A 23,230-nucleotide genomic window follows, 5' to 3' on the forward strand; every position below is an offset into this window, starting at 1 on the left:
TCATACAACACTGCTAGGAGAACATTTTTACTTGATGTTGAATTCTTGATGAAGTTTTAACTTGTCAAGAGTTGTAAGCTCATAAATTTGTGTATATGGTAAAATTTTATTCAATTAAGCCACATAATGCTCTAGGTATTTTATTGTTCTGAAAATGAAATCTCTTGGACATGCTGTTTCCTGTACCCAAAGGCTAATCCTCAAAGTGTACATTCATAACTGAACATTAGTTTATAATTTTGGATTAAATCCTGGGGCATTTACTAGTTAAACATGTATTACATCTTGTATAACACGCCTTTCTTATTGACTTATTTTTAATATATGAAGGAATTAAGGCCTATTTATGTTCTATTTCTTAATTTAAAAATACGACGAGATCTGATATTAAATAAGATTATCAGTCATCGATGGAGATAAAACAAAAAGAACACAATTGGTGAATATGTATTTCTGAAGAGCCAAATGCAATGACCTAATATATCCAATATTATGAGTCCATGTAAATATTTTATATTTAAAAACAAACTTAATAGGAAGTTTTTTGTTTCCCATAAAACAGAAATGCATCCTTGCAATTAAATAATAAAACGATGGGTAATCTTTTTACAGTGCTTACTTAACTATCAGATTTAACAAGCTACTCAGGATATTGAACCATAAGCCTTAACTAAATATGGGAGGAGATTTGACACAAAGATTGCAAAATGAATAATCCTTAAAAGAAATATTGTTAACTGCTTGTATATACTGAAATGCTGTTGTGTTTTAGGCACTGTGCTAGGTACTTCAAAGTTTTTTTGTTTGTTTTGCTTGCTGGTTTTACTTAACTTCATAGTAACCCTTTGATTTAGCTACATCACCGATAAGAAAATAGAGCTAAAAGAGGTGAAAATAAATTAGCTTACTGAAAGGGATGTAATTAATATGAGGCAAATCTAAAATTTGAACCCAAGCTTGATTCCAAATTTCACAGAAGGAAAACGCTAATTTAAAATACAGGCATTAGGTGTTAAGGTAATCAATTTTACATATAAACATCAATTCTTTATATTTGTAGGTGTTTATTCAAGGAAAAGGCCAAGTTACATCAATGAAAGCTATCTCGGCTATGAAAGTAGATCATACGTTTAAGCGCAGTATGATAAGGAGGCAGCATAGCGTAGTGCCTACAGCCCTGTGTTAGAATACATATTCTGGAGCCCAACTAGCTAAATTAAAATACCAGCCTCACTATTTATTAGCTGTGTGACACTGGACACATGGCTAGTTTCTTGGTGCCTCAGTTTCATTATCTGTGAAATGGAGATGTTAAAAATACCAACCTCGCAGGGATATGGAGGATCAAGGGAGTTCACGTATGTCAAGTTTAGTGGCTGCACATGGTAAGTGAAGTGTGCACGTGAGCCACTGTTCTATCACACAGAAGCTATGTGGCTCATGATCATGGCATTATGGGATGGACAGCAAGTGTCAGTAAGATTAGGAGAAAAAGTGATGGAAATTTGGAGTTGGAGAAAGAGAAACATGTACCTTTGGCTAATTAGTGGGATTAAGAAGGAAAGATAATTCATGTAAGTAATATGGAAAGCTGATTATGGTATTCACGTTTAATGCAGCATAAATTAATGTATTCAATAACTATTTACAGATGGAATTTTGCATGTCAGGCACTGTATTAAATGGAAGAGACATTAGAGTGAGGGAAAGAGACACTGTCGCCATCTTTTAGGGTTTATAGTTCAGGCATGCCTCAGTAACAGAACTGACAGATACTTCTAGGTACAGCTATGAAGCAGACTCACTGGAATCTCTAGCATCTGTTCAGCTATTGAAGTCACTTATTACTGCAGTATTATAATTGACTAATGCCGTTGAGTCGATTCTGACCCATAGTAACCCTATAGGACAGAGTAGAACTGCCCCATAGAGTTTTGAAGCAGCAGCTGGTAGATTTGAATTGCCAAATTTTTGGTTAGCAGTCAAACTCTTAATCACTCTGCTTAACTGCCAGGACCCCAAAATATTGTAAATGGTATGGTCAAATGCCTAGAATGTTATTTTACTTTCATTCTTACTTTAAAATTATGGCTAATTCTCTATAACTTTTTGTATAGAGTAAAATTTGATATATAATCATTTTAATAATTCAAGCTGTATTAAATGAGTGTTTTTAAAGTTTCAGCAATTAGCAGATGAGAATAAAAAGCCCAGCCATCCAATTTTGATATGTTTTGATGTAACTCAACAGAATGGAGAAAGTAGGCTTCATTAGCACTATTGGATACTCCTGAGAAGATTAACAATTATAGAATTTTAGATAAAGGGAGGTTCGAATGTTTCTTAATGGCTTATGTCAATGGTAACCATACGGTCATATTTTCTAAGACAGTCTCACTTTAAAATGTCAGTTTTATCAGTCATATTATCAATTTGACTGACAAATATGGCCATCTTTCATAACAAATACATAAGTATCTTGTATTATCATGAGTTACTGTAAGTTAAAGATTTGACTATTTTTGGTAAAATTATTTTTTGTCATGATTTGACATAACAGTCGAGTCAGTAAATATACCATCTTGTCTATATTGAATATTTTAATCCTTGAAATTCACTATTAACTCTACAGTACAGTAAGACTTTATTATTTTTATTGAATCTAACATACCTTGTCCGTAAGGGGGGGAAATACTATTGTATAATGCCATGTCATTTATAAAGGATTATAATTACTGCAAGGAAATACAAGTACATTAAGTTTTCATAATACTGCTTAATATTAAATAATGTTTTACAGTCTTTTACCATGAAATCTCAAAATCACTTACTCTGCCATGTGTCTTTCCAGTGATACAGAGAGGATTACAAGTGTGTTCCTGATCTCAATGAATTTACAATTCAGTTGGGAAGAAAAATATGAAAAGTTAAAAGGCTGCAGAAGATCTAAATAATATTAAAAGCAAAGATGGAATATGTGCAAATATTACCATCATTGTCATTTAAATTGCATAGAATATTTTTATGAAAATGGAATTTGAATTGAATTTGGAGCATAGTACAGAGGAAGTGATTCTGGGTGGGTGGAAATAAATGAATAAAAAGTTGGAAAAGGGAAAGCTCATTGTGTATTGAGGAAATAGTAGGTTTCAAGGTCTGCTTTGAATGAAGAGTTCACAAGGGGGGAACAGTTCATCTCAGTTCAGAGAATATTAATTGAACTCACGTTACATGTCAAAATTGTGCTAGATACTGGAGGAGGGAATACAAATTTACATAAGTTCATTCATTTAATAACTATTATCCAAATAGTGTAAGAAGTTCTGATGAAATAATTCTTGCTCTAATGTATCTAATCAGGATAGATAGACCTAGTATATCAGGTAATGGAGTGCCTGGGTGGCACAAAAGGTTAAGAGCTGGACTACTAGCTGATCGGTTGGTGGTTCAAATCCACCCTGAGGTACTTCGGAACAGAGGTCTGGCAACCTACTTCTAAAAGGTCACAGCCTTGAAAACCCTATGGAGCAGTTTTACTCTGTACATATGGGGTCTCCATGAGTCGGAATCAACTCCATAGCAACTAACAACAAGTACCCCCCTTCTTCCCCTCTTCATATTCAAGGATTACTCATGTATAATCTCTATGCCTGGAATATAGCTTGGACCTATTGACTCCCTTCAAAAGAATACAGCAAAAGTGATGGGATAGCCCTTCTAAGATTAGATTACAAAAAGGCTATGATTTTTATCTTGCTTACTATGACTCCCTCTGAGGGAAACAGGTACCATGTTGTGGGTATCCTAATGGAGATACTGATGGGTCAAGAAATTGTTGAGGCTTTTAATTAGGCAAGTGACCTGATCAATTAAATAGATGATGGTGCTTGCAGCATAGGGAATAAAACATAAGAGGGCAATACCTGTGGCAGGAAAAATAATAACCTAATTAAGAAGCTTTTTTAATAGTCTACATTAACAAGAAGGAGGATCTGATCTATGGTAGCCCTGGTATAACTGGACAAGAAAAGATAAACATGATAAATATTTATAAATACACATCAGAATTTTACTGATGATTTCATGTGTAATGGCATGAAAAAGTAAGAATTGAGAAGCTGAATATAATTCATAGTTTTCTGCTTTGTTTGATGTGTAAATATCCATTCTCCCTTTCCTTAGTTATCATAGTAATTCAATTTGATTGAGGATGGCAATAGACTCAACTAAAACATATTTCTAAAATTTTCTTCCAGGTTGGTAGTAAGTGAGTAAGATATGGACAATTTAATGCGAGAAGTCTTATATTTTTTAGGATTCCTAGAAAAGGACCTTAGAAAGCGAAGAGATGCTGTTTGTCTTCTCCCTTCCACCTTCTTGTTGCCTAGAATGCTTATGTGATGGCTGATGGCTAGAGCTCCAGCAAACTATGTTGGGTCACAAAGCGTCCTTTAGGTTGAAAGCCATGAGTTAGTTGTTGAAGCAGAAGTATAGAAGCCTCAGTCACACATGACCATGAAGCCCACCATACTACTCCTAATAAACCTTTCTCCTGACTTTTTTCATGTGGTAGAATAAAAATTTGTTTTGTTTTCCCAGTCAGGCTTATTGAGGTATAATTTAAATACAGTAAAATAGATTAGAAGGTATATAGTTCCATGAGATTTGACAAATGTATGTGGTCATGTAGCTACCATGGCAATCACAACAAAAAGCCAAGGCTTAGGTAGATTCACTGGTACATCACACTAACGTCCAAAAAAGAAACACCTTCCTTCAGAAACTCTTCCAAAAAATGGAAGAAGAGAGAACACTTCCCAAAGCATTCTATGAGGCCAAAATTATCCTGACATCAAAATCAGACAAAAGTACCACAAGAAAACCACAGACTAATCCCTTGTAAACATTGATGCAAAAAGCCTTAGCAATATCATAGCAAACTAAATATAGGAACATATAAAAAGATTATACATGACTAAGGGGGATTTATCTCAGTGATGCACGGTTTATTTAAAGTCTGAAAATCAACCATACTAATAAAATAACCACCACATGTCTGTCAGTTTGTCATTCCGTGGTGGCTTGCATGCTGCTGTGATACTGGAAGATTGGCTGCCCATATTTCAAATACCAGCAGGGTCACCATTCGTGGACAGGTTTCAGCAGAGCTTCCAGACTAAGAGTGGGCAGGAAGAAGGAGCTGGCAGTCTGTTTCTGAAAAAAAAAAAAATTAGCCAGTGAAAACCTTATGAATAGCAGCAGAGCGTTGTCTAATATAGTGCCGGAACCTGAGACCCTCAGTTGGAAGACACTCAAAACACGACTGAGGAAGAGTTGCCTTCTCAAAGCAGTCGACCTTATTGACCTGGATGGAGTCCAGCCCTCGGGACCTTCATTTGCTGAGAGGGGACATCTCAAAATAAGAACAAATTGCTGCAACCATTCATTGATTGTTGGAGCGTGGAATGTGAGAAGTATTAATCTACGAAAATTGGAAGTCGTAAAAAAAAAAAATGAAATGGAAAACATAAAGATCAATATCCTAAGCATTACTGAACTGAAATGAACTGCTGGTATTGGCCCTTTTGAATCAGATGATCATATGGTCAATCATATGCCATGAATGACAAACTGAAGAGGAATGGTGTTGCATTCATCATCGAAAAGAACATTTCGAGATCTATTCTGAAGTACAACACTGTCAGTAACAGGATAATATCCATATGCCTACGAGGAAGACCAGTTAATACTACTATTATTCAAATTGACACACCAACATTAATGCCAACATGAGGAAATTGAAGGTTTTTACCAAATTCTACAACCTGAAATTGATCAAACATGCAATCAAGATGCATTGATAATTACTGGTGATTGGAATACAAAAGCTGGAAATGAAGAAGGACTGGTAGTTGGAAAATATGGCCTTGGTGATAGAAATGATGTCAGAGATCTCATCATAGAATTTTGCAAGACCACCAATTTATTCATTGCAAATATCTTTTTTCAATAATGGCAACTATACATGTGGACCTCGCCAGATGGAATACACAGGAATCAAATTGTGGAAAGAGATGATGGAAAAGCTTAATATCATCAGTCAGAACAAGGTCATGGGCCAATTGTGAGACAAACCATCAATTGCTCATATGCAAATTCAAGACGAAGCTGAAGAAAATTAGAACAAGTCTACTAGAGCCAAAGTATGACCTTGAATATACCCCACCTGAATTTAGAGACCATCTCAAGAACAGATTTGAAGCATTGAACACTAAGGACCGGACAATTTTTGGAATGACATCAAGGAAATCATACATGAAGAAAGGAAGAGGTCATTAAAAATACAGAAAGAAAAGACCAAAATGAATGTCAGAAGAGACTCTGAAACTTGCTCATGAATGAAGGATAGCTAAAGCAAAATGAAAAAATGATGAAGTAAAAGAGCTGAATGGAAAATTTGAAAGGGTGACTGGAGAAGACAAAATGAAGTATTATGATGAAATGTGCAAAGACTTGGAGTTAGAAAACCAAAAGGGAAGAAAATGCTCAGCATTTCTCAAGTTGAAAGAACTGAAGAAAAATTCAAGCCTTAAGTTGCAATACTGAAGGATTCTACGAGAAAAATAATACATAATGCAGGAAGCATCGAAAGAAGATGGAAGGAATACACAGAGTCACTGTACCAAAAAGAATTTGTCCATGTTCAAACGTTTCAGGAGGCAGTATATCATCAAAAGCCAATGGTACTGAAGGAAGAGGTCCCAACTACACTGAAGGCATTGACAAAAAACAAGGCTCCAGAAATTGATGGAATACCAATTGAGATGTTTCAACAAACGGATGCGGAGCTGGAGGTGCTCACTGGTCTATGCCAAGAAATTTGGAAGACAGCTAACTAACCAACCGACTGGAAGAGAAACATATTTGTACGGATTTCAAAGAAAGATGATCCAACAGAATGTAGAAATTACCAAACAATACCATTAATGTCACATGCAAGTCAAATTTTGCTGAAGATCATTCAAAAGCTGTTGCAGCAGTACATCGATAGGGAACTGCCAGAAATTCAAGGTGGATTCAGAAAAGGACATGGAAGAAGGGATATCATTGCTGATGTCAGATGGATTGTGGCTGAAAAAAAGATGTTTATCTATGTTTATTGACTGTGTAAAGGCATTTGACTGTGTAAATCATAATAAATTATGGATAATATTGCAAAGAATGGGAATTTCAGAACACTTAATTGTGCTTATGAGGAACCTGTGCATAGACCAAGAAGCAGCTGTTCAAACAGGAGAAGGGGATACTGCATGGTTTAAAGTCAGGAAAGGTGTGCATCAAGGTTGTATCCTTTCACTATACTTACTCAATCTGTATGCTGAGAAAATAATCCAAGATACTGGACTAAATGAAAAAGAACTGAGTGTCAAGATTGGAGGAAGACTCATTAACAACCTGTGATATGCAGATAACACAATCTTCCTTGCTAAAAGTGAAGAAGACTTGAGGCACTTACTGATGAAGATCAAAGGCCATAGCTTTCAGTATGGATTGCACCTCAACACAAAGAAAACAAAAATCCTCACAACTGTACGAATAAGCAACATCGTGATAAATGGAGAAAATATTGAAGTTTTAAAGGATTTCATTTTACTTGAACCCACAATCAATGCCCATAGAAGCAGCAGTCAAGAAATCAAACCACATATTGCCTTGGGCAAATCTGCTGCAAAAGACCTCTTTAAAGTACTAAAAAGCAAAGATGTCACTTTAAGGACTAAAGTGCGCCTTACCGGGGCCAGGGTGTAATCAATCGCCTCGTATGCATGGGAAAGCTGGACAATGAATAAGAAAAACTGAAGAAGAATTGATGCCTTTGAATTATGGTGTTGGCAAAGAATATTGAATATACCAAGGACTGCCAAAAGAACAAACAAATCTGCAACGGAAGAAGTACAGCCAGAATGGTCATTAGAAGGAAGAATGGTGAGGCTTTGTCTCAGACTTTGAACGTGTTATCATGAGGGACCAGTCCATAGAGAAGGACATGGTAAAGTAGTCTGTCTGTGAAAAAGAGGAAGACCCTCAATGAGATGGATTGACACTGTGGCTGCAACAATGTGCTCAAGCATAACAATTTGAGCATGGTGCAGGACCGGGCAGTGTTTCGTTCTGTTGTACAGAGTTGCTATGAGTTACAACTGACTCAACAGCACCTAGCAACAACACAGCAATAAAACAAAGGGGAAAAACCACATGGTCAATTCAATAACCTGTTGCAGTGGAGTCTATTGCCACTTATAGCCAACCTACAGGACAGAGGAGAACTGCCCCATAGTGTTTCCGAGGCTGTAAATGTTTCAGGAAGAATACTGCTATATCTTTCTTAGGTGGAGCAGTGGGCTGATTTGAACTGCTGACCTTTTGGTTAGCAGCTGAGCACTTTAACCACTGCACCATTAGGGCTCTTCCTAGTCATCTCAGTAGATGGAGAAAAAGCATTTGACAAAACCTGAAATCCTTTAATGATAAAAATGCTCAACAAACTAGGAATAGAAGGGAACATCCTGAACCTGATGAAAGGCATCTATGAAAAACCCACAACTAACATCATACTTAACGGTAAGTTATTGTCCCTGTTAAGATCAGGAAAAAGATAAGGATATTTGCTCTTATCTTTTCTATTCAGTGTTCTACTGGGGATTCTATCAAGGGAAATTAAATAAGAAACAGAAATAAAAGACATTCAAAATGAAATCAAAGAAATAAAATAGTGTAGTTGCAGATGATATCATCTTATATATAGAAAACTGAAAAGAACTCCCTAAATGCTATTAGAATTAATAAATAATTTTGGCAGCACTGCAGAATAAAAGATCAAGATACAAAAGCCAGTAATATTTATATTATATTTATATACACTATATTTATATACACTGTAAAAAATATTTATATACACTATAATAATCTGAGAATAAAATTAAGAAAAAAATCTCCATTTATAATAGCATCAAAAAAGAATAAACTATTTAAGAATAATTTTAACAAAAGAAAGATTTATGCACTGAAAATCATAATGGAATGACAATACCTTTAGGACAGTAATGTCCATGGGGTGGAACATACAGGCCTTGCTGCTGCGGTAAGTATACATGGTTTACTTATGGAATGGAATGACAATACCTTTAGGACAGTAATGTCCATGGGGTGGAACATACAGGCCTTGCTGCTGCGGTAAGTATACATGGTTTACTTTACATGCATATATGAGTAGTAAGTAGTTAGATGTGGGACTCCAAATCTCAAAAGGAGGGTAAAGGCAAGGCTGGAGATATAAATCTGTGTCATATTAACCTATAAGTGGTTGATAAGTATGAAAATGAATGAGGTTGTTCAAAGATAGAATGTTAGGGAATAAGAGTGGAACACAAGTGTTTATGAAGGAGACAGCTAGATGGCCCTAAGAGAAGATTCAAAAGGAAGAGACATTAAGGAAAAAAGAGAGTACCCAAGTCTAATTTTCTCATGTAAACCAAGGATTATAAGTTTAAAAAGGATATCTTTTGAACAAAATACAGTTAATTATGACATCAAAGATTGATATTTATCTTGAAGGGTACACCTTTAGTACATATGTATATTTAGCTATCTCCACACTGTCTTGTATTTTCATTTCATTTGGTGAATGTCTCAATTATTATATATTGCTGTATATTTTTTGTTTCTATCCCCATGGCCTTTTCAGGGATAAGCAAAAAAAAAAAAAAAAAAAACTCACTGCCGTTGAGGCGGTTCCAACTCATAGAGACCGTAGAGGACAGAGTAGAACTGCCCTGTAGGGTTTCCAAGGAGCAGCTGGTAGATTTGAACTGCCGACCTCTTGGTTAGCAGCTGAGCTCTTAACCACTGCACCACCAAGGCTCCAGAAGGGCTAGGAACCACATTTTATTTATTTTATATGCCCGGTTCTTGGCCAAAACAGGTAAGATAATGGTGTGTTTATAGACAAAAACGTAAGTCAAAGGATCACATAGAATGCAGAACTTGGTGGGAGATGATGTTGGAGAGGTGAGCAGTGGCAAATAAGGCAAAGGATCACACGGAATGCAGAATTTGGTGGGAGGTGATGTTGGAGAAGTAAGCAGTGGCAAATCATGCAAAAATTTACTTGCCATGAATTGGTGCAGGATTTTAAATGGGCATGATGTGGCCAGACTTAGATTTTTGGAAGATCGCCCTGGCAGGTTCATGGCAGAGGGTCTAAAGGCCACATGACTAGAGTCAGGGACACTACACTGTGGCAGTATAGTCACGGCAAGAGACTGAATGACCTTGACAGCTGGTCATTAAATAGATATGAGGTAAAATGTCAGGATGAGGTGTGACCAAGGGAAGTATCTGATGAACTTCTAATGAAGATTTCACATGCGTTTTAGTTGGATGCCACTTACGGGCAATGTTCTTGAGCAAGCTACTTATTTGCAAACCTGTTATTAGATAACCATTAGTTTTCCACTCATAATGTGTCCTGACATGAAGTAAATCCCTGAATGAGAAAATTGAACGTGAAGAGAAGTCAAGAATGACTCCTATGTATCTATCTTTTTGATAGCAATGCATGTGGGTAGCACCTGATGAAAAGAATAAATGAAGAGCATTAGCTTTGGAAAGAAATTTTGGTTAGTTTTAGCCTTATTGAATGGAAGTATCTGCAGGCTATGCAGATGCAGGTGATCATTAAGAAGTGGATATGAGTCTGAAGTTAAAGGAGTCATCTGAGCCTCTTCAACAGGAACATGTTTAAAAATAAAACTAGTTCAAAATGACTAATAATGATACTTTATGGAAGAAAAAAATGTAGGGAAAAAAAGAAATATAACAAAACACACATAAGGCTCATGGTGAGTTTAAACTGTGATTAAAGTACTTTAAGCCTTTACATAATCGTAAATGTGTAAAATCACAATATATAAGACCTGGATAGAAAACTCCAAAATACGTTTAGGGCATCTTTGTATGTGGCTATTGTTAGAGCTATGTCACTTCTGAGTTTCTCGTTTTCAGAATGTGAATAGCTTGGAGTGTATATTAACTTATGAATGAATAAAGGGTAAGAAACAGAGCTAGGGAGAAAAGAGAAATAATTAAGGAAATATTTGATAAATTTCTCACGACAATTTCACCCATTAAAAAAAAAAAACAAAACTCATTGCTGTCCAGTCAGTTCTGACTCATAGTGATCCTAGAGGACAGAGTAGAACTGCCCCATAGTGTTTCCCAGGAGCACCTGATGGATTCGAACTGCTGACCTTTTGGTTAGCAGCCGTAGCTCTTAACCACTATACAACCAGGGTTTCCAACTATTTCACATATAACCCAGTGCCCGTGCTGTCGAGTCAATTCTGACTCATAGCATGCTTTAATGAAATGTAACTTTTGGACAATGTTCTTGGGCAAACATCATGGAGCATTAGGTGACCACTAATTTTACACTCTTAAGTCTGATGACTGAATCATTGTTGAGTCTTGAACATTTTGATGAATAAGCTTTAAATAGCATTTTTTCAAAATGCCCAAATTGTATGCCAACGTGGTCTAACGTAGCAAAAAACAATTTGAAAAAAAACTGGAATTTTTCAAAGTAACAATTTGATTTTAAAATATTGGCACCCTGGTGGTACAATGGTTGTTAACCAAAAGGTCGGCAGTTTGACTCCACCAGTGGCACTTGGAAATCCTATGGGGCAGTTCTACTCTGTTCTATAGTGTCACTATGAGTTGGAACCAACTCAATGGCAAAGGGTTTGTTTTTTGTTTTTGTTTTTGGTAATAGGACTTGAAAGTCATTATGCTTAATATTCATATTATCTTGATGTCTCTAGTGCATAATCTAAGAAGAACATCAAGAAAGAGAAAAGAATGAAATAGTGGAGCTTTTCTAAGTGTCTTATAACATGTCTACGACCCTTATCTGCAAGTTTAAAATCCATCAAACCAGAGATGGTTTATGACTAATTTAGTGACAAAACCTGAAATTAATAGATACGAGGCTATTTATGCTCTTTAATCGCACTTAGTGTGGATATGTGCCTGCCCATATATATGTATGTATGTTTAGTGTGGATATGTGCCTACCCATATATATGTATGTATATACATATGCATATGTATATATATGTATTTTTATATACATACACATACCTATCCACACACATTCTTTGCTACAGAGAGCAAATGTTTTCGACAGCCAGGAAGCTAAAGGACATTCAGTGTCCAGTTTTTATTGAAGGTCTTGATTACATAATGCAGACTCCAGCCTCTCTCCCCTGAGGCTAGTAGTTATCTCAAAGTGTAAATGCTTTGAGGCCTCTGACCTAGCTACCAGGAGATAATCTTAATAGGTACCCCTGAGGTCAGTCAATACCAGGAGGTAATCTTGAGACACCTCCAGGTGGAAATCTCTGGCCTGGTCACCATGAGATAATCATCACAAGATAAGTACCTCTGGCAGGGCCAGCTAGCTCCCCTACCCGAGAGCCACCTCTCTGGCATAACCTGTCAGGTCTGGAGTCCTAGCACATATGTATCTGAAGTCCTAGCAATTATCTCTTAGGAACTGAGTACAAAGACCAAATTACTCTGGGTAAAACTAAATTCTAAAAACTCTCAGCCTGGATCATGTGCTAATCTTCTTGGTGGGAAGGTACCTGTTACCATGGAGTTGATTTCTCCTCCTAACGACCTATAGGACAGATCAGAACAGCTCCATAGGGTTTCCAAGGCTATGATCTTTACCGGAGAAGATTGCCACATTTTTCTCCCATGGAGCAGCTGGTGCATTCCAATCACAGACCTTTCCATTGGCAGCTGAGCAGTTAACCACTGTGCAACTAGGGTGGGAAGGTAGGTCTCCTTAATGGCCAACTCACAATTACATGGAGTACAAAAAGGGCATTTCCCTTAGAAGAATTGATGCTGGAAAAAGAAAAAAAAAATCAGATACCCACTACATATTGTATTCTTTAAAGACAATCCAATGTAGGACACACAGAAGGCAAAGAATAAATAGGTACCAGGTGAATAGCTCAATGAATGAATGCATTTGTGTTTCTATAAATGACGGTTTTATGATATCAAGCATACGCTAAGCTAAAAAGGAGGCATGTCTTAGGAGAAAATAAGCCACACCATAAACATTTTTTTTTAACAATCTCAACCTATTTTGAAATCATAATTTTGTTTAACATGAGTACCTTATAATAGGATATGGATATTAAACTCATTTTACCCAACTATGGCTTCTTAATCCGTTCTAACATTTGATTGAAGCTTTTTGAACTTGGATAAATTTGCCTGGAAGTATTAAAAGAAATGTGCACCCGATTTGTTGGGCTGGGTTATAGCTTAATTAAGACAGAAAAAAAAGGGAGATTTACTTAAAAAAGTATAAGCAAAATCTGACAGGCACAAGGTCGATCCATATTAAGACTACATTAAATTTACTGCACTCATATTTTTCACTTCATTTGGTCAATCATTTAAATATAATTTTACACAGTATAAATGGCATAAAACACGGAAAGCACTATATAGCTAGAATAGTTTTATTTGATCGTACACAGGTTCATTTGATGACTTTGCATTTCTGATTACATAAAGAATTTGTTTTATTAACACTAACATCCCTAGCAACAGACTTTTGACTCAAATTATTGAAAAGTGGCCTAATTTGCCAATAGAAGTTATGATTGTATTTATCAATCTTTTGAGTTATTAAGAAAGATATTATAATTTTACTGTATTTCCAATGCCTTAGGGCACTTCCAGCATGTGTCTAGACACAATGCATTTTGCTGCTGAAAAAGTACAGCACTCACTTAAGGGGCCAACAGTGGATCATTTAAATATGTTTGGAGATCTTGGCTACAATTAATGTTGGCAAAAAAGCAATAGATAGTATTATTTATAAGCCAATCCTTGAGCCCTAAACCTCCAAACCAAAGAACCAAATCCCATGTTGTGCACAGCAGCCTTAACAGTTATTCTTTTTCCCTCCATTGTTGTAAACGTATCTGTCACATAACTTTTACCAATTCAACTTTTAACAGGTGTACAGCTTATTAACAGCAATTACATTAATCAACTGTGCGACCCTACCCTTAATCAATGCAATTTTTCCATTACTTTAAATCTAAACTCAGGGCTCCATAAGCAATACCACTCCTTCCCTCCAAGTCTTCTTAAAACCAAACAATAGTTTAACAACTTGTAAAAATGTCTGTCTTGAGCATTGTGTTCTTTTAAGATTTATCTACATGCTATCAAACTGACAACAGCATCTCAAACAATTAATTTGGAAACTTAGGGGGCAGTGAGTTAATGTTAATGAGGGAGGAACAACGCAGAAAAGGAGGGAGAGAATGGCTGCACAACTCAAAGAACGTAATCAAGGTTACTAAATTGTTCACATAGAAATTGTCAATTGGTATATATTCTGCTGTATATATTTACAACAACAACAAAAATAATTTTTTTTTTTAAAAAAGCCAATCCTTTTCAGAGACACTGGACTTAGCAACAGATTTGTAGCAGTAGCTTCCTCCTACCCTGTGTCCCTGGCTACTTATGAGCCACTTAATCTGTTTTCACTAACCATTATTCATAGTGTCTTATTTCAAATGGACAACACATATTCCAATCAGATTGCCATCGATATATTCGAAATGTATATGGAGAGCTATACTGGATATGTGAGAAGCTCTGTGCATTTTACAATATTCACTTAAAGGTTGGAAATAAAGTTGGATTTTATAATACCAATTACATTGCTTACATAAATAATATATCCATGCTGCTAGCCTCTTTTTAATACTATCTACAAACATCAGCATGTGAAATTATACTCAGTGCTTTAGGCAATAACAGTGTTGAGAATGGGATCAGCATCTGGGTCTAGAACATAAGATTAGGAACACAGAGTATGGAGAGATTCCTTTTGAAATTGGGTGGTGGGTGATGAAAATTACTAATGCAAATGCAGAAGGCTTTAGACATCATGACTATTGTACTATTACGTTGCTCAGGCAAACTGGATTTTAACATAGTCCTCCATTTTTATTTCTTTCCATGTATGCATGATCAAACACATTATTGCTGTCAGTCCCGAGAACCAAGGTGACTACTTTCAAGGGTAAAAAGATGTGCAGAGGTCTACTGTTCAGTCACCGTAGATCCTCTAGAAGACAAAAGTAGGTTGGAAGTCATAATTGCCATCAATCTTATAAATAAGATCCCAAACTAAATTAGTCTAGAATAGATCGTCTTTTACAGTTTATTCTAGAGCTAACTCCTCTGTCTTTACGTTTCTATAGTGGTTGATATTACTATCCTGCTACAGACTTTGTAGTTCACTAACATTGTATTCTAAACTAATTTTATTTACTTGTATTAGAATTAGCTTAATATTTGGGAGAATTGATATTTTTTCCCATATTCTAAAATTTGGAGACATTAAGGAATTCTTCAAAACTTACTGCCCCTCGACCCCCCAGGATGAATCAGTACAATATGACTAGGGAAACCTGGCCTAGAAGTAAGTATTCTAATCTAATTCTGTTACTTTGCTAGAACAATTTGACGGTCATGAAAACATTTTTTTAATTGTGCTTTAAGTGTAAGTTTACAAATCAAGTCAGTCTCTTATCCAAAAATTTATACACACCTTGCTATGTTCTCCTAGCTGCTCTCCCCTGAATAAGATAGCACACTCCTCCCCTAAGCCCTGTATTTCCCGTGTCCATTCAACCAGCTCCTGTCCCCATCTGGCTTCTCATCTCACCTCCAGACAGGAGCTGCCCTCATAGCTTCATGTGTCTACTTGAACCACGAAGCTCACTCCTCACCAGTATCATTTTCTATCTTATAGTTCAGGCCAATCCCTGTCTGAAGAGTTGGCTTTGGGAATGGTTCCAGTCTTGGGCTAACAGAGGGTCTGGGGACCACGACTTCTGGGGTCCCTCTATTCTCATTCAGACCATTAAGCCTGGTGTTTTTACGAGAATTTGAAATCTGCACCCCACTGTTCTTCTGGTCCATCAGGGATTCACTGCTGTGTTCCCTTTCAGGGCACTCACCAGTGTTAGCCAGGCACCATCTAGCTCTTCTGGTCTCAGTTTGATGTAGTCTCTGGTTTATGTGGCCTTTTCTGTCTCTTGGGGTCATTTTTACCTTATGTCTTTGGTGTTCTTCATTCTCCTTTGCTCCAGGTGAGTTGAGACCAATTGCTGTATCTTACTTAGATGGCTGCTTGCTAGCGTTGAAGACCCCAGATACCACTCAACAAAGTGGGATGCAGAATGTTATGTAAACATTTCTTAATGCTGGATAAATTATCCTAACTTAAAGAAATGGTTCTAATATTGTCGGACAGCCAATATGAGCTCATTTTGTGTGTGTGTGTTTTAATTTTTATTGTGCTTTAAGTGAGAGCTTACAAATCAAGTCAGACTCTCATACAAAATTTATAAACATCTTGATATATACTCCTAATTGCTCTCCCCCTAATGAGACAGCACACTCTTTCCCTCCTCTATTTCTTTTCATGTCCATTCGGCCAGCTTCTGTCCCTCTCTACCCTCTCATCTCCCCTTCAGACAGGAGATGCCAACATAGTCTCATGTGTCTACTTGATCCAAGAAGCCCATTCTTCACCAGCATCATTGTCTATCCCATAGTCTAGTTCAATTCCTGTCTGAAGAGTTAGTTTAGGAATGGTTCCTGTCTTGGAATAACAGAAGGTCTGGGGACCATGACCTCCAGTGTCATTCTAGTCTCAGTCAGACCATTAAGTCTGGTCTTTGTATGAGAATTTGGGATCTGCATCCCACTGCTCTCCTGCTCCCTCAGGGGTTCTTTGTTGTGTTCCCTGCCAGGGTAGTCATAGGTTGTAGCTGGGCACCATCTAGTTCTTCTGGTCTCAGGCTGATGTAGTCTCTGGTTTATGTGGCCCTTTCTGTCTCTTGGGCTCATAATACCCTGTGCCTTTGGTGTTCTTCATTCTCCTTTGCTCCAGGTGGGTTGAGACCCATTGATGCATCTTAGATGGCCACTTGCAAGCATTTAAGACCCCAGACTCCACTCTCCAAAGTGGGATGCAGAATGTTTTCTTAATAGATTTTATTATGTCAATTGACTTAGATGTTCTCTGAAACCATGGTCCCCAAACCCCCACCCCTGCTATGCTAGCCTTCAAAGCATTCAGTTTATTCAGGAAACTTCTTTGCTTTTCGTTTAGTCCAGTTGTGCTGACCTCCCCTATACTGTGTGCTGTCTTTCCCTTCACCTAAAATAGTTCTTATCTACTATCTAATTAGTGAAAAACCCCTCTCCCTCCCTTCTTTCTTCCCCCTTCTCATAACCATCAAAGAATATTCTCTTCTCTGTTTAAACTATTTCTCGAGTTCTTATAATAGAGGTCTTATACAATATTTGTCCTTTTGCAGCTAATTTCAATAAGCTCATTTTTGAGGAGGCTAAGATAGATAATCTGTCCGAATGTGTTAATTCAGTGAAATAACAGATGTGTAGGATATTGAAATAAGTCAACACAAACAGAGCAGTGGGGTCAACTTTTGCAATAATACCACTGAATTCTTTGTATTTCTCTTCCTAACTAAAACAATAAGCATAGAGACAAATCAGGCTATATTTGTCTACGTATCTATCTATAGAAAGATTGATATTTACCTTTTAGATTAACAGAGATTTTCTTTGCCAGTTTGAGTACCCACCATTTAAAAAAAATTGTGTTGCATGGAGTATCTAGAAGGCACTTTATTTAGAAACAAGGAAACATATTTTCCTCATTTGGAGTTGTGAATGGAAATTGGATAAATGTTGATAATTTTCACAAGTGTTTTTAGGTGAAGATACAATAGAAGACAGCCAGCTTATCTTTAATGTAGTTTCAGGTTGTAAGTTTTGGAAGAGAAGTTAGCTGTACTGAGATCATGTTCTCTGAGGTGCGAATCTTGTTTTCAAGAGAGACCTTAATGTATTAATGTAGTTTTTCTGATTCTAACATAAAACTGTGAATAGTTCTGACTAGGGAAATCTGGCTAACTAGTTACTTATTGAGAGGTAAACTGTAAATATAGATACTTGAAAAATGTTTTCATTGGTACCAACAAGACAATAAAAAGACTTATAAATTGGTCAGATTAACTTTAATTAACATTTATTGATCAATCGTCATTATATGCCAATATGGTGAGACATATGGAAATATAACGGAATGCTGTATCTTTTACTCTCAGGATGTGTGGTCAGGTACAGAGAGAAATAAGCAAACATTTAAAATGTGGTGTGATAAATGCAAAAGGAAGACTTTTTAGTGCAAGTCCAGGTGTACTAAGGAGGAAGAAGTAACGCTGCAACCTCAGGGAGGAATTCACAGAATGTGGATATGAGAAAGTTTTAAAACAGAAGCAGAGTTCCCTGGAGAAAAAGTTGGGAGGGTACTGTAGGCATGAGAAACAACATGGGCAAATATTCAGAGGCATGAAAAAGCATGGTATGTGTTCAGGAAGTTATAAAAGGGTTCAGCATTGACCCAAAAAGGAATGGTATCCTTGGAAGGTGGCTGGTGGTGTCAACTTTAGGAATGCTAGTTAGGGAGGCAGAATATGAGAAGCAAGGGCTGAGGGTCGAGTTACGAAAGATCCTAAAGTCACTCGTAGGAGAAGAGGGTATTGGAGGGCTTTAAGTGCAGAGAAATATAAGTGGGTATCTATTTCAGAAATATCACACTGATATCAGAATGGGGAGTTTTGGTATATAAATGCAAATTCTTGTGACATTTTAAGGCAAAGAAGTTATCATATAATCAAAATCACAGAATGCTCAAAACATGAAACTGATTGAGCTAGATTTTAGTGAATGCTAGCTCTTTAGTTTCAGAAAGGAAAAACATTTTCTTCCATGCAACTTTTGCTTATTTGACACACTGCCTGCAGAAATTAGCAATACTGTGCTCTAACTGCATTTTTTTAAATCTCTCCCTCTGCTACTGGGACAGGAATTTTTTCTTTTTTTTAAAGAAGGATTATGTCTTATATTTGCACCCCTTTTTTTAACAAACTACCTGATTCACAGGATTTAATAGCTGTTGAATAAATCAATAGCAGTTAAATTCAATACCTCCTTGTGTTCTTTTGAAAAGCGTGCTCAGAAATTGGCCAAGTAGTGATTATTTACTCAGTGTTAACTCCCTCTGCTGCCTTGCCATCAATTGTATATCACCACCTAGCTTTACCAGCAGTAAAGAACAAAGGTTGTGAATTTTTCAATGTTTTTATGAAAATTAAGTAGGCTATACATAAATTCACTTACCACACTAGCCTTTTGATATGCTTTCTTTGGTAGAAGGCAAAAAAGTAGAGCTGTAGTTAACACGGGTGAATTTCTCATAATTCTGTCTATACCCTTAAGCATGTATCGATGGTGTGTATATTCTGGCAGAAAAAGAAATACCAGAACCAGTAATAAGTAAATCAGAACAAAACAGGTGTGAAAAGGTCTGTTCTCATCAAAGGGGAGAAGCTGTGCAGTCTGTTCCTTCCACAAACCTACATAAGGTATCCCTCTCTTAAAGTGGCCCAAGGCCCATGGCTTTGATCTGTCAGACTAATAATTCATCCAATGCCACATCACAAGAGGCATTTCCTTTGGAATATCAAATAGCAAAACAATTAGATTTTAGCTTTGAACATCTATATTTGATCAACAATAAAGAAGACAAATTCATTAATAATTTTAATAATTATTATTTCTTGTTCTTCCTATATACATTGGTGTTGGTGTTTCAGTCTTTCTAGCAAAAGCCCATGATTTTAAATAAAAGAATAATAAAAATAAACAAGAATCCAACACAACATATGTAGCATCCACTTTAACAGAAATTGACGTTGTGGAAACAAACAGGATCTCCTATTTATTCATATAGTCATTTTTTCATTTACTCTACATGTTTTTATTAGGTGCCCACTGTGAGTGTGGTATCGCTCTATACACTTAAGGTACATCGGCAAGCAGTATAAAGATCCTTACCATCAGGGGCTTAGGGAAAGAAAGGGAACAATAACACAATAATTAACTCAATAATTATAGTTTATTTGATGGCAATTTTGCAAGACCAATGACTTCTTCATTGCAAACACCTTTTTTTCAACAACATAAACAGCTCCTACACACATGGACCTCGCCAGATGGAGTACATTAGAATCAAATCCACTACATTTGTGGAAAAAAAAACAATGGAAAAGCTCAATGTTACAAGTCAGAACAACAGCAGGGACCGACTGTGGAACAGACTATCAGTTACTCATAAGCAAGTTCAAGTTGGAGCTGAAGAAAATCAGAACAAGTCCACAAGAGCCAAAGTGTGACCTTGAGTATAACCCACGTGAATTAGAGACCACCTCAAGAATAGATTTGACACGTTGAACACTAATGACCAAAGACTAGACGAGTTGTGGAACAACATCAAGGACATCATACATGAAGAAAGCAAGAGGTCATTAAAAAGACAGGAAAGAAAGAAAAGACCAAAACGGATGTCAGAAGTGACTCTGAAAGTTGCTCTTGAACACAGAGTAGCTAAACCAAAAGGAAAAAATGATGAAGTAAAAGAGCTGAACAGAAGATTTCAAAGAGAGCTTGAGAAGACAAAGTATTATAATGACATGTACAAAGAGCTGGAGATAGAAAACCAAAATGGGACAACAAACTTGGGATTTCTCAAGCTGAAAGAATTGAAGAAAAAATTCAAGCCTCAAGTTTCAACAGTGAAGGATTCTATGGGGAAAATATTAAATGACGCTGATTGCATCAAAAGAAGGTAGAAGGAATACACAGAGTCACTGTACCAAAAATAATTTGGCAACAATCAACCATTTCAGGAGGCAGCATAAGATCAAGAACCAAAGGTACTGAAGGAAGACGTCCAAGCTGTACTGAAGGCACTGGTGAAAAACAAGGCTTCTGGAATTGACAGAACACCAACTGAGATGTTTCAACAAAGGGACAAAGTGCTGGAGGTGCTCACTTGTCTATGCCAAGAAATTTGGAAGACAGCTACCTGGCCAACCGACTGGAAGAGCTTCATATTTTTATCCACTGCAAAGAAAGGTGATCCAACAGAATGTGGAAATTATTAAACAATATTATTAGTATCACAAGTAAAATTTTGCTAAAGATCATTCAAAAGTGGTTGCAGCAGCACAACAGGGAACTGCCAGAAATTCAAGCTGATTTCAGAAGAGGATATGGAACAAGGGATGTCATTGCTGATGTCAGATGGATCCTGGCTGAAAGCAGAGAATACCAGAAAGATGTTTACCTTGTTTCACTGACTATGCTAAGGCATTCGACTGTGTGGATCATAACAAATTATGGATAACATTGTGAGTGGGAATTCCAGAATACTTAGTTGTGCTCATGAGGAACCTGTACATAGATCAAGATGCAGTCATTCAAACAGAAAAAGGGGATGCTGCATGGTTTAAAGTCAAGAAAGATGTGAGGCAGAGTTCTATGCTTTCAGAATACCTATTCAATCTGTATGCTGAGCAAATAATTTGGAAAGCTGGACTATATGAAGAAGAACGAGGCATCAGAATTGGAAGAAGATTCATTAACGACCTATGATATGCAGATAACACAACCTTGCTTGCTTAAAGTGAAGAGGACTTGAAGCACTTACTGAAGACTAAAGCCTTCAGTATGGATTACACCTCAGCATAAAGAAAACAGAAATCTTCACAACTGGACCAACAAGCAACATCATGATAAACCAAGAAAAGACTGAATTTGTTGAGGATTTCATTTACTAGGATCCACAATCAACGCCCAAGGGAGCAGCAGTCAAGAAATCAATTGACGCTTTGCATTGGACAAATCTGCTGCAAAAGGTCTCTAAAGTGTGAAAAAAGCAAAGATGTCACTTTAAGAACTAAAGCGCACCTGACCCAGGCTGTAGTTTTTTCGTTCACCTCGTATGTATGCAAAAGCTGTACAATGAATAAGGAAGTCTGAAGAAGAATTGACGCCTTTGAATTATGGTGTTGACAAAGAATATTGAATATACCACAGACTGCCAGAAGAACAACCAAATCTGTCTCGGAAAACATACAGCCAGGATGCTCACTAGATGCAAGGATGGTGATACTTTACCTCACAGACTTTGGAAATAATATCAGGAGGAATCAGTCCCTGGAGAAGAAAATCAGGCTTGGTAAAGTAGAGGGTCAGTGAAAAAGAGAAAGATCCTCAATTAGATGCATTGACACTGTGGCTGCAACAATGGACTCAACCATAACAATGATTGTGAGGCTGGAGCAGGACCAGCCAGTGTCTTATTCTGTTGTACATAGGGTTGCTATGAGTTGGAACCTTCTCGAGGGTACTTAATAACAATAGATGGCAATAGGTGCTGTGAAGAAAAAAATAAGTAGAGCAAGGTAAATAGAATCCAAGAGTGCCAGGACTGAGGAATGCAATGCAATTTGAGGAAGAAGGAGGAAATCTGACTTGCATGTATCTAGAGGGAAAATGTTCTGGGCAAGGAAAGCAGACTCTGCAAAAGCCCTACTTAGGGTAGAGTTTGCCTGGGGTGTTCAAGAATAGGAAGGAGACTAACATGGCAGGAACTGAATGAGCCAAAGGGAAAAAGAAAGAGAGAATTGCACATAAGCTTATGTAGTGTACTAAGGGGTAGAGGGTGAATTATGGAAGACCTTGTGAACTATTTTGAGGAATTTGACTTTACTCTGAATAAAATGCGCAGTCACTACAGCTTTTTGCGAATGTGAATGACATGTTGTTGTTAGAAATCAGGTGGTGTAGGGGGAAAGAGTAGAATCAAGTCAATCAGTTAGGAGGCTATTATAGGAGTAATATAGGTGAGAAATAGATCGTGGTTCACACCATGTTGGTAGAAGGCGAGGAGAAGAGTTTTTGATGAACGTTTCTCATGGTTTATCAACATTTTAATTTTTTTATCCAATAAAAGGTAATATTTTTTTTTATATGAATGTGCTTCTTAGAAGAACTCAGCTAGAGTTTACTGTCTTAGATTGGTTATGTAACGCTAAAACACTGATTCAAAACATTTCATTTACTGTTCTTTTCAAGTATATATCCATTGTCTCCTACAGTGAATTGCTGGAAGACG

The 23,230-nt window shown here is 36.8% G+C and overlaps 1 long non-coding RNA gene across 1 annotated transcript in view; it reads right to left on the minus strand.

Moving 5' to 3' along the window:
- Window positions 1-559: 559 nt before the first annotated feature.
- LOC111748439 (uncharacterized) overlaps window positions 560-23,230 on the minus strand; it is a 57,275-nt gene continuing 34,604 nt past the window's right edge. Inside the window, exon 3 of the long non-coding RNA XR_010321783.1 lies at window positions 560-5,214. This is a non-coding gene — a long non-coding RNA (uncharacterized LOC111748439). The remainder of the gene's footprint in view (window positions 5,215-23,230) is intronic.

This window comes from Loxodonta africana, chromosome 4 (assembly GCF_030014295.1).
Source record: "Loxodonta africana isolate mLoxAfr1 chromosome 4, mLoxAfr1.hap2, whole genome shotgun sequence".
In the NCBI taxonomy this organism is placed as follows: domain Eukaryota; kingdom Metazoa; phylum Chordata; class Mammalia; order Proboscidea; family Elephantidae; genus Loxodonta; species Loxodonta africana.